At 42.5% G+C, this 10,905-nt stretch overlaps 1 long non-coding RNA gene across 2 annotated transcripts in view; it reads left to right on the top strand.

Moving 5' to 3' along the window:
• Window positions 1-1,718: 1,718 nt before the first annotated feature.
• The window catches only part of LOC112239330, a 29,508-nt gene continuing 20,321 nt past the window's right edge, over window positions 1,719-10,905 (top strand). For both annotated transcript variants that reach the window (XR_006080117.1, XR_002951808.2), the window contains exon 1: window positions 1,719-2,016. This is a non-coding gene — a long non-coding RNA (uncharacterized LOC112239330). The remainder of the gene's footprint in view (window positions 2,017-10,905) is intronic.

Below are 10,905 nucleotides of genomic sequence, written 5' to 3'. Positions count from 1 at the left end.
TTTATGGTTGTCTCTGTGTTTATGGATGTCTCTGTGTTTATGGCTGTCTCTGTGTTTATGAATGTCTCTGTGTTTATGGCTGTCTCTGTGTTTATGGATGTCTCTGTGTTAATGGCTGTCTCTGTGTTTATGGTTGTCTCTGTGTTTATGGATGTCTCTGTGTTTATGGCTGTCTCTGTGTTTATCGCTGTCTGTGTTTGTCTGTATCTGTATATTAAACCGATTATACCCTTAACTGAATCTATAAAGCAGTTCTCCTATCCGAGACTCTTCTTTCCTCCACCCCTCCTCTCCCCAGTGATAATTCCTCCTTTAATTTACCTCCTGTGTATGCCACGGGGCCAAGTTGGACACGTTAACGCCTGACAGACAGACAGACAGACAGACAGACAGACAGACAGACAGACAGACAGACAGACAGGATCCGACAGACAGACAGACAGACAGACAGACAGACAGACAGACGGACGGACGGACGGACGGACGGACGGACGGACGGACAGAGAGAGAGAGAGAGCCTGGTAGCTACCAGGGGACATTGAATTATGAACGTCTGTAGAGGCCATGACACCCCCAGGAGTATTTTCCATAAGCCATGCTTAGTGTCTCTCTCTCCCCCTCCCTCTCTTCCTCCACTCCTCACCATGTACTTCATCATGATGTAGGCTGAGTCATTGTGCTTTGCTACTGTCGCCGTAAGGCATATCTCTGCCATGATCCATGTGGGTGACATGAGTCCAGATGGTTATTTCATTGTGTGTACTCATGGGGGGCTGTCATCCCATTTATTATCAGAGTCATAGTTTTATGGTCATGTATATGATGTCTTCTGATAGACACATATTCATCTAAGCCTCTAAGCAACAGTATCAGATGGGGTTTGCTTAGCCTGGGTGTGAATGGTAGATCAGAGCTAACGAGAGAGAGAGATATGGGTCCTTAGTGAGATCCAGATTTGGCTCGTTGCACAGTGAAATATTTGTCCGGCACTCTGATCGTATTTGTTTGTCTCTTGAGAGAAGGATGACAGAGATAAACTGGAAGTGGGGGATAGAGAAGTTTATCGTTCTCATTCCAGCATGACTAAAATATTGACTTGTGGAGGTAATTGTGTTTTCCTACCCTACCAGATAGTAGATAGCATACAAGCCTCCAATCTTCCATGCTGAGTCTCATTTTGTAGATTTGAATTGGCCCAGTTGGAATCATCACCTTAAGCTGCTAGAGAACCCTGTGGAATCTATTTCATTCTTTGTTTGCAACAACAACAAGAAATAATATAGAAAAAGAAGGCATGGTGTGGAGTACTGCTGGTGTGTATGTGTGTGTTATGCAAATAGGAATGGAATGCTGGGCTGGCACAGAGAGCACTAACATGTTTGTAAGTGCTGGTGTATGATCAACATAAGATGTGTTGAAATTGTGCCCTCTGTAGGTGAAAAGTACATAACCAGCGAAGCATAAACATTGCACTTGCTCACATAACACATTAGGAACTAAACATTCTAAATCTTCAAAAGCTACAGAACTGCGAGCTCAAACACTGTATAGCTATTGCATTGCATTGCTTTCTTAGTAAGCAAGTCAGAAAGGGAGAGGAAGGAAGGCAAGGAAACAAGGAGGTAGAGAGAGGTTGGCCACTGTAGTTGTCATGGAAACGGCGAGGCGGAGCATGTGGCGCCTCTTTGAGTGGGACCAGTTTGTTATTGGAGGTCACGTGGCCAGTCGCTAGGGACAGATGCACGTCCTGTACCTCGGATTGAAGCGTCGCGAGCTGCTGCTATCGCTAGTTTGAACAAAATGGCTGCAGAGGCACCACTAACGAAAGCCCGCTGAACGGTAGGAATTATCATCGACGATGTTTTAATGGATATCTTGGAAATACCCCCTCTCCAAATATTGGATTTTGCAAGAATTTGCTCTCTTGGATTCCTCTATTTGCGAACATTTCACAGTCGCGTGCTGTAAAACATATATTTTTTTGCACTTTAAAAATGTCAGCTTATCAAAGACAAGGTAGGTTACTGAAAATGCATATGGTGTTCGTTTTTATATTTAGCAGAAAAAGTACACAAGTTGCACCGATATACTTTATCTTGCTTGACATTAGCTAGCTTGTTTGCTTAAATATCGCACTCTGCTGCCATTTCTTCCTTTCTCTGACACTTGCTCTATTTCACTGATTATTCCTGAGATAATTAACATTTGCTTTGGTTGTTTGCAATTAAATTCGAGACTAGAGAACACGTTTTGAACCTAAAACTTCGCCAAATGTTTAGGACTACAGAGAGCTAACGGTAGCTCTATTGCTTTGCTACTGTAGCTTCTTGCTGCGACCGAAATATTGGTCTGTGATAAGGGTATCAAGGACAGAACATCGATTATTGTCATGCAAATTACACCTCAAATTGAATTCAAATTCACTAAAGCCCACAGTAGGAAATGAGGTAAGACGTATTGTATTTTCTAATCTTTTAACATGATTTATTTAGATAAATATTTAAAGAGGGGCGGGGATTCGCATCCAAGCAAAGCGCCCCTGATATGCGGCTGCAGCTTCCGATTGATAAACAACATCAATTTATCAAAACAGTGCCTAATGCCTTCATTGTTTGAGTATTGCAACATTGTTGGCAATTTTCAAAATTTGACCACCAAGGTCTTGTTTTTATTAAATCACTTCATTGTAATAACCATCTTTAAAATGTATTAATAAAAGGAAACAAAACTGATCTGAAATGCAAACATAATGCACACTGGGAGGAAAATGATCAGTATAGCTAGAAAGAAGCAACTTTGACCGTGACATTTGCATTAACCAATGACATTTAATAATGGGCTTCAACAACATCCCACATGCACATGCCGACTGGCATATGTGTTTGAAATGCTAAGCACATAGATCTATTCTAGAGTAAGCAGGTAGGCATTCGGTACTGCTGTGGTGATAAAATAGACAATGTAGTCAAATACAGATACAACATGAGCTGGTTGGGGTCACAAGCAGGACTACTATCCAATGGGTTAGGGTTATGGGGGTAGTAATGGGGTGGTTAAACAAATTAGCCAAGGAATTGCGGGCTCTATCTGAGGTTATACACATTTGAGATTAGAGTGGTTTGGAAGTCCATCTTGGATCCTTTCCAATTCTCATGGCACTTCTGGTTAATTGCTTTGGCCCTGGTCTTGTCTAGAAGCGATACAGTATTTGTCCAAATGGACTTTTCGTTGCAGGTTAGAAGAATTGGGTTAGGGAAACAACTTTTGGCGTCAAATTTGACAAGCTGCATCCCATCTAGACATAACCTTTGGCCCTTGTGTGGTCGGAATACAGCCAATCAAATCTCTCTAGTCTAACCAAACAGACATGGCTGAAGCTGGGTCCACAGTTCCAAGCTTGGTTCTCTGCTTAAGCCTGCCATGTTTCTGTTGGTTGCTGATTTTTAAAAGGTAGCGACTAGCAAGCGATTTCCTCCTCTTGCTTTCTCTGACATGAATACACATTTATTGTTGATGGCAACTGCCTCCTGCTCTGGGCATGCAGTCATAATGGCTGGGCTGCCCTGGCATGAGTCTCCCAGAGAGGAAGGGGCTTGCCAGGCTGAAAGATGGGCCATGTTGCCAGAGTTGGAATGCGCTCCAGAGGAAGGTTGCTTTATTGTTCACGAGGCTTTGTTTATTTGAATAGAGACATGAAAGCACATGGTTATTTGTGAAAATGGATAGACCCATCAGATGTTGCAGCAGTTTAGCTTATGCTAGTCAACACCCGTCCCTAGATGTGTTTATAGGAAGATGTCCTGTACCATTATTTTAGCGAGAGGGACTCCATGGCACAATGAGTTGTTCTTCTACAGTTGGAATCCTTTGAACTGTCAAGATGTCATCATCTCTTTTTAATTGAAACACATTTTCTCTTCCTGTATCCCCTTATCCCTGTGACATCTGTCATTACACTGTCTTCACAGTCAGTTGACATCGACCACCCCACACACACTCTTAATGCTCTGATTACTATACAGATCAGGTCTTAGGCCTGCACTCAGTTCCTCTCCTCAGCTCAGCATACACACAGTGGCCTGATGGTTAAGTTTCTGTGGCAGCTCTGGCAGTTTGGCTTACAGGGTAGTTGTTTGCCTTTGAAATGACTAACCTTGCTCTTTGTGAAATGCTCTGATGTCAAACTGTTTCTTAGAGATAGGTTTACATGTTTTGACTTTGCATGCCACACTATTGGCTAACCAGGACAGGATCTCTGAGGTAATGGTTTTGATTGGCTCTATTTCTTACAAGTTAGCATTGTTGATAGTCCCAAATGATTCCCTGATCTACCCCTCAGATTTGCCAGGCAAGGCCTAGAAGAAGAACACACACATATCAACAATTCAAGAACTGTCAGAAGAATCCATGTTCTTATTAATCAGGTCTGAATAAGTACAAAGCGATCGAAGCACAGATCAGCATAACTAAAGCATATCACTCTCCTAGTCCCAACTCAGCAGTTTGGTCCTCAGGCGTTCTCTAAGCAGCCAGAAAGGCAAATTCATTCTTGATAATTGAGTGCCATACAAGTGGATGTACTAGGCTGAATATGAAGTATAGTGTACGCCTAAGTGAGGAAAAGCCTTGATCCACAGCCTCTTCACATGAATCACTTAATCTGATTCTGAATACCGCCAACACCCAGCAGGTTCTGTCGCTAACTAGACATTAGCTCAACTCTATTAAACATCTTTTTGTTGATGATCTAAAGAGTGGACCTTTTCATTCTTTGTTGTGGGTTTCATATGTTAGTGTAACTAAGCAGTCAACAGCCAGTCTGTTTGATTTGACAGATAGCCTTGCAATAGATTGTCGTTTGCGTTCAGCTCACACACTGAATTCGTAAAGTTGTGCAGACTTTACGGGAAATATCAGTTTGGGAAGGAACCACACTTGAAGATTTTCTCCCCACTACCCACTATTAGAATCTCTCTGTTCTAGATTAAACATCGATCTCAGTGGGAGATCCTGGTGATTTTATAACTGCAAATTCAAAGAGATGTGCAAGCTGGCAATGGAAATATCACAGTCTGAAAACCCCACTTTGAGATATTCTCCAAGATATCCTAGTGAATTCATGAATGGATATGGACGTCCATCCTCCCAACTAGGCTACCAGACCTGAAACGGAATGGACGCCATATCTTTTGATAAGATGTAGACTAGACCTCTGAAGCACAATCCTTCTGTTTCCTTATACACAACTCATTCCCTTTATAATGTCATCGTTGTCTTTTGCCCTATTACGGGCAGCAGTCATTCAATGGCACCATGTTGGTAAACGTTAGGCCAGGTTTAACGAGCCATGAAGCTGGCGCTGGGGCCTTTCTCTCTGCTAACGCATGTTCACTCCCAGAGGGCCTGAGCTCTGGGGCAGAACACTTGTCATTCTCCAAGTAGACCTAAATGAGGCAAAGGGGAGATTATTGAAAGGCCCTTGAAGTGAACAGTAGGGTTTGTCCCCCTGAGGTCTGACTGAAGGCTTGGCTTTCTGGTTTCCTAGACTTCTGAAGAGAGGCCCACTTGAGGTGACCAATTTGAGTCATCCACTGATTCCACTCTCTAACGGCCTCTCAAGCCCAGTGTCAATACTTCAATATACTTTATATCCTTTAGCCTTGTATGTAAAAATATTTAGTATAATATATATATTTTTTAATTACACTAAGAAATGCAGACTAGGCTACTTGGCCAAAGTGGGCCATTGAACATGTTAATGGCAGTTAGCTCATCAGTTGGACCTTCAGCAAGTCTAGCAAGTTGTTTTATTGAATTTACACAACGTTCTGGAGTTCTTCTTCACCTGCTTCAGTAAAAATAGTTCCTGACTGCCCAGCCCTGCACAAAGACAGCATTTATTACGTTGATCGGTCTTAATTTAGTCTTCTTTCTACGCGAGTTTCCCTTCATATACAGCCCTTTCACCTGCTGGATAATGGCTTTTTATGAAGATGAATGTGTAAACAAAGCAAGTGCCACGTGATTGGAGTCTAATAAGTTATTTTGTTGGGGACGTTCTGTGATCTATTGGAGCAATAAGTTGTTTGACCGGGCTCGTGAAACGGCTGCTCCGGTTACTGACGGAGAGGATGAAAGTCAACTTCAACTGCTGGAGCCGATCCATAGCTTTTATTTCTGGGGGCCTGCTAAGAGTGTAGCATCTGAAAAATCTCCTGGCCAGAGCATGTGTTATTTCATAGTTTTTATGTCTTCACTATTATTCTACAATGTAGAAAATAGTAAAAATAAAGAAAAACCCTAATGAGTAGGTGTGTCCATACTTTTGACTGGTACTGAGTGTGTGTGTGTGTGTGTAGATAATTCTCTCTCACACACATACGTGTTTGTTTCATGAGCTAAAATTAAAGATCCCGGAAATGTTCCATACGCACAAAAAGCGTATTTCTCCAATTTTGTGAACAAAAATGATTACATCCCTATTAGTGAGCATTTCTCCTTTGCCATGATAATCCATCCACTTGACGTGTGTGGCATATCAAGAAACTGATTAAACAGCATGATCATTACATAGGTGTACCTTGTGCGGGCTACAATAAGGCCTCTCTAAAAAGTGCAATTTTGACACACAACAATGCCACAGATGTCTCAAGTTTAGGGAGCGTGCAATTGGCTAACTCTTGTGAATGTCCACAAGAGTTGTTGCCTCCAAATTCGTTTTAGATAATTTGTCAGTAGGTCCAACCGGCCTCACAACCGCAGACCATGTGTAACCGCCCAGGACCTCCACACCTGGCTTCTTCACCTGTGGGATGGTCTGAGAACACCCACATTTAGTCATTTTAAGTCCCACCCTTCAGCTACCATCAACCCCTGCCATCTATCTCTGAACACCATCCAGTTTTGATTTCTATTTGCCATATATTTTTCAGATGTGATGTTTCACAAATGTTCTGAACCTTTTCTCATAGTTTCTACAGATTGTAAATTAAAGAAACATTTTTGTTCAGATTATTATTATGTTATTGGTGAATTGACTATGACTTTTCAAATCATCCAGCAGTCCTATTTGCAGAGTTGGCTCCAGGTAAATTCTTCAGCTATTCCTGAACCTGCGACCAAAAACAAGCTACATATTTGACAGTACCAAAACAAGTGCTCTAATGATTCTCTCTCTTCGCAGCAAAGTCTGCAGTGCTGGGATGGTTGTATCACCCTTTAATGTAACATTTAATTGGTAATTGACATTTAACATTTCATTGGCAAGAATTTTGTATAATTTAAATTGAAAAACAAAGTTTTGCGTATCAGTTCATAAACCATGTGCCATGGAATCGGTACATTGAGAATCTCCTCTCAACTATCTTGCAATCTATATGGCACAGCGGTCACTTTGTTGTTGTCCTGAAATGAAACTGCTATACTTTTTATCACCATTTAAAAACAAAACAAATTTAGGTATTTAATGCAGGGCCGACAGACAAGTTCCTTACTTTCTCTCCTTCCAAGTGCTTTTTCCATTTTTGTGGTAATGCTGCAATTAGTTGGTTTTAATTTTAGATTGAGAAGACATTTGTGTTAGCTGCATGTGTGACAAGTCAACCAGTCCTATATTTTATCATTTATTTTCAAATTATATATATTTTTGATCAATTAGTATATTTGAGTTTAACCATAGTATTTGTTGGAATATTTGTTCTGTCTTTTCTGGTGGATTAAACTGAAATTGCAACCAGCTTTCTATTGCTTGTTTTAAAAATAGCCATATTTTGGAGATTATTTCATTTTCAAATAACAGGAAGAGAGAGGTTGTAATTGGGGGAAAAAGGCCATTCTTGAACATGGGGTGAGCCATTCTTACTAAGCTGCTAGAGAACCAGTTTGAATTTAAGTGTAGTTGTTGTAAGATTGAAGCCTTTTGTGAGATGATTTATTATTGAATCGTTTATGCTCTCCAAATTAATATTCATTATAATTTTGTCTGGCTTGCCATTCCAAATAAAATATAATGAACCCATTTGTATAAGAGATTCTCCAAAATGGAAATATTCCAGGCCTTTATGTATAAATTCCAGTCATGCTTTATCAAAAGCCTTTTTCAAATTCCACTGTGAATACCAGCCTGGTTTCCCAGATTTCTTTAATTGAACTGTCCTTTTTTGGCAGATGGATGGATCATTTGAAGCAGTGTTTTGGGATAGCCGAAGGGCTCCAATGTGGCACATCAGATCTCGTTTTCCAGAGCGTTTTGGGAAGTGCGGTCTGTCTTCCTAATGTACGATCGTGCCAAGCAGAGGGGCTGCAGTCTGATTCCGCCATTGCGGCTGCTGCGGTTGCTAGCGAGCAAGCAACCCTTCTCCCAGGGGCTCAGCAGCCTCGCTCTTATTTGTCTTGCAGTGCTGGCATTCCTGGCTCTGTGCCCAGTGACTATCGTCTCTCGCAAGCCCCCATCCCTCCACCGAGCGCACACCCACCACCTCCCCCCTTCCTTGTATGTGTTCTCCAACCCACCACCTCCCCCCTTCCTTGTATGTGTTCTCACATACACCAGAGTGTCTGGATATCAAAAGCAACCTGCACACCCACCTTCCCACCCCATCATACCATTACCCTCTTTATTGTACGGTCCTTCCTCTACCCTCTCTCTGATTGCCTTTTGTCCACCTTTGTTCCCAGAAGCAGTCTGGTTTAATAGACATCACCTCTCTAATCCTCTTGTTGTGTTTTAGTGGTTCTATCCTCCAGCACCTCAAGAAGCAGCATCAAGCTCAAGGCTGTACGTTTAGCTTATCAATCACGGTCTTCCTGCTCCAAACTGACTGCTGGCTGGCACTGCCTCAATGTCCATGTCAGTCATTCAACCCTCTGACAGTCAAAACAACTCATTTTTTCAACGTCTCTCTCATTTAGGTACCTTATTTTGGAATTTCTTGGGGATCCACCTCCCTAGACCATGCACGCTCTCTCACACGCACACACACACACACACACTAGGGCTGCACAATTAATCGGATTCACATTGAAATTGCAATATGGATAAGATCCATGTCAGGTGATATTTTGAAAGGCATCTCAGCCCAGTGTAACGGACGTTTTTATAGTTGTTTTCCTCTTGCAGTGGCTTCCCCCACACACCACGCAGCACCGTTCCTCCTCCTCGCTGTTAATTACTAGATGTTTGCATGCTGTTCTGTTGGGTCAAATGCAGTCAACCGATTGTTCCAAACAAGAACTATGCTGCTTTCAACTTCCCTTCTTAAATAAGTCATTCTCTTTCTATGATTCCGGCAGTTCATCCAAGTGATTTGATCTTTGTTCCACGTCAAATTGCAATCGTAATATTTGGTTAAAAAAATGAAAGTCCTTGTTTCACAGTCCTTTTACCAGAGTTGTCTTGCACAAGGACCAACTGATCCTGGATGTGTAGCCTAGGTCTATGTTTTCTGGCTCAGCCTGTGCCTAGACAGACAGCAGTTTAGCTCAGCTGGGCCATCACTCCATTCCTCTGATACTATGTGACACTAGCACAGTGCATCAATGTTGAATGGAGACCGTGGCTATATTTATCCAGCAGCTGTAGCTAGGCTTAATAGCTGGGCTGTGGGCCCCACAAAAATAAATATTTATGGATCTAATGGGTTAGCCGTGGTATAGAAGCACATCGGAGTTCTGAGGCAAATTTCCATCCACATAATCTCAGGTCTTCAACCCTAAAAACAGCCAGACAGTAGGAGTTGCCTATTAATAGCTCTGTTCTTTCCTGCTGCTGCTCTTTGGAACCAAATAGGCCAACATGGAGAACGCTGCAGCGGCTTATGGCTAGTCAACAGTTTTCCACTTAACACATGGAGCTACATGGAGCACTCAGCTCTGTTCCAAGCTAGTCTGTGGCCCATGCTGTGAGGTAACTCCCGGTGAAGTGTTAAGAGGACCAAAGCCAAGATTAGCCCCCGAGATTGGCTGATTAGCCCGTCGGCTGGCCAATCAGTGCATGGCTACGTGGATATGTGAGAGACAGCGTTTTTTGTGTGCGATTTCTTTGAGACATTCGCCAGCCTACACACGTTACTATTATCAGGTCAGTTGTTTTAGCTTAGTTGCTAATTGCCTGCGTGAGCAACTGCACCTCCTTATGTTGTATTGAAGTCTGTGGTAGACTTGCCTTATTGTGCTTCAGCCTGCTTCTTTGCCTTCTGTTTATATTGTATCCTAATGGAAGAAGGGGAGCAGACTGTGTTGGTTATGGTAGTTGTGTTTTATAGGCTAGGCATTTTTCTCAAACCTTCTCCCTCAGACATGTTGAATTCCAACAAAAACACACCTGATTTGGGCTCCCGAGTGGGGCGGTGGTCTAAGGCACTGCATCTCAGTGCTAGACGCGTCACTACAGACACTGGTTCGATTCCAGGCTGTATCACAACCGTCCGTGATTGGGAGTCCCATAGGGCGGCGCACAATTGTCCCAGCGTCATCCGGGGTTGGCCGTCATTGTAAATAAGAATTTGTTCTTAACTGACTTGCCTAGTTTAAATTTAAAAAAATAACTAAATAAATTTGGTCTTTCTAGAGACTGTGTCAACCCTGATGCCCCGAAGACCGGTGACTAATATGCAGTGCACTGTGCAGCGGCCTAAAGACCTAACTGACTCTGGATCAGTGCTTAAGGGCCAACATCCACCACTTCTCCACCTGGCTGCACACTCATCAGGCCTCGGGAGCTCTTGTTGCCAGGCGATGGCACGGCATTGCAGCACATGCTTGGCTTACATTTTTAGATGCAATTTCTCATCTCCGGTTCATGGAAACCGGATTCCAATTTATGTATATTTCCATGCAGTTATTATTCCCCCATCTCTGTCCTTAATGCTGGAGCTTTTTAAGTGAAAAGAGAAAAGGCCTAGGCTT

The sequence above is a fragment of the Oncorhynchus tshawytscha genome, linkage group LG27 (genome assembly GCF_018296145.1).
Source record: "Oncorhynchus tshawytscha isolate Ot180627B linkage group LG27, Otsh_v2.0, whole genome shotgun sequence".
Classification (NCBI taxonomy): domain Eukaryota; kingdom Metazoa; phylum Chordata; class Actinopteri; order Salmoniformes; family Salmonidae; genus Oncorhynchus; species Oncorhynchus tshawytscha.
This window is presented reverse-complemented; position numbering and strand designations above follow the sequence as displayed.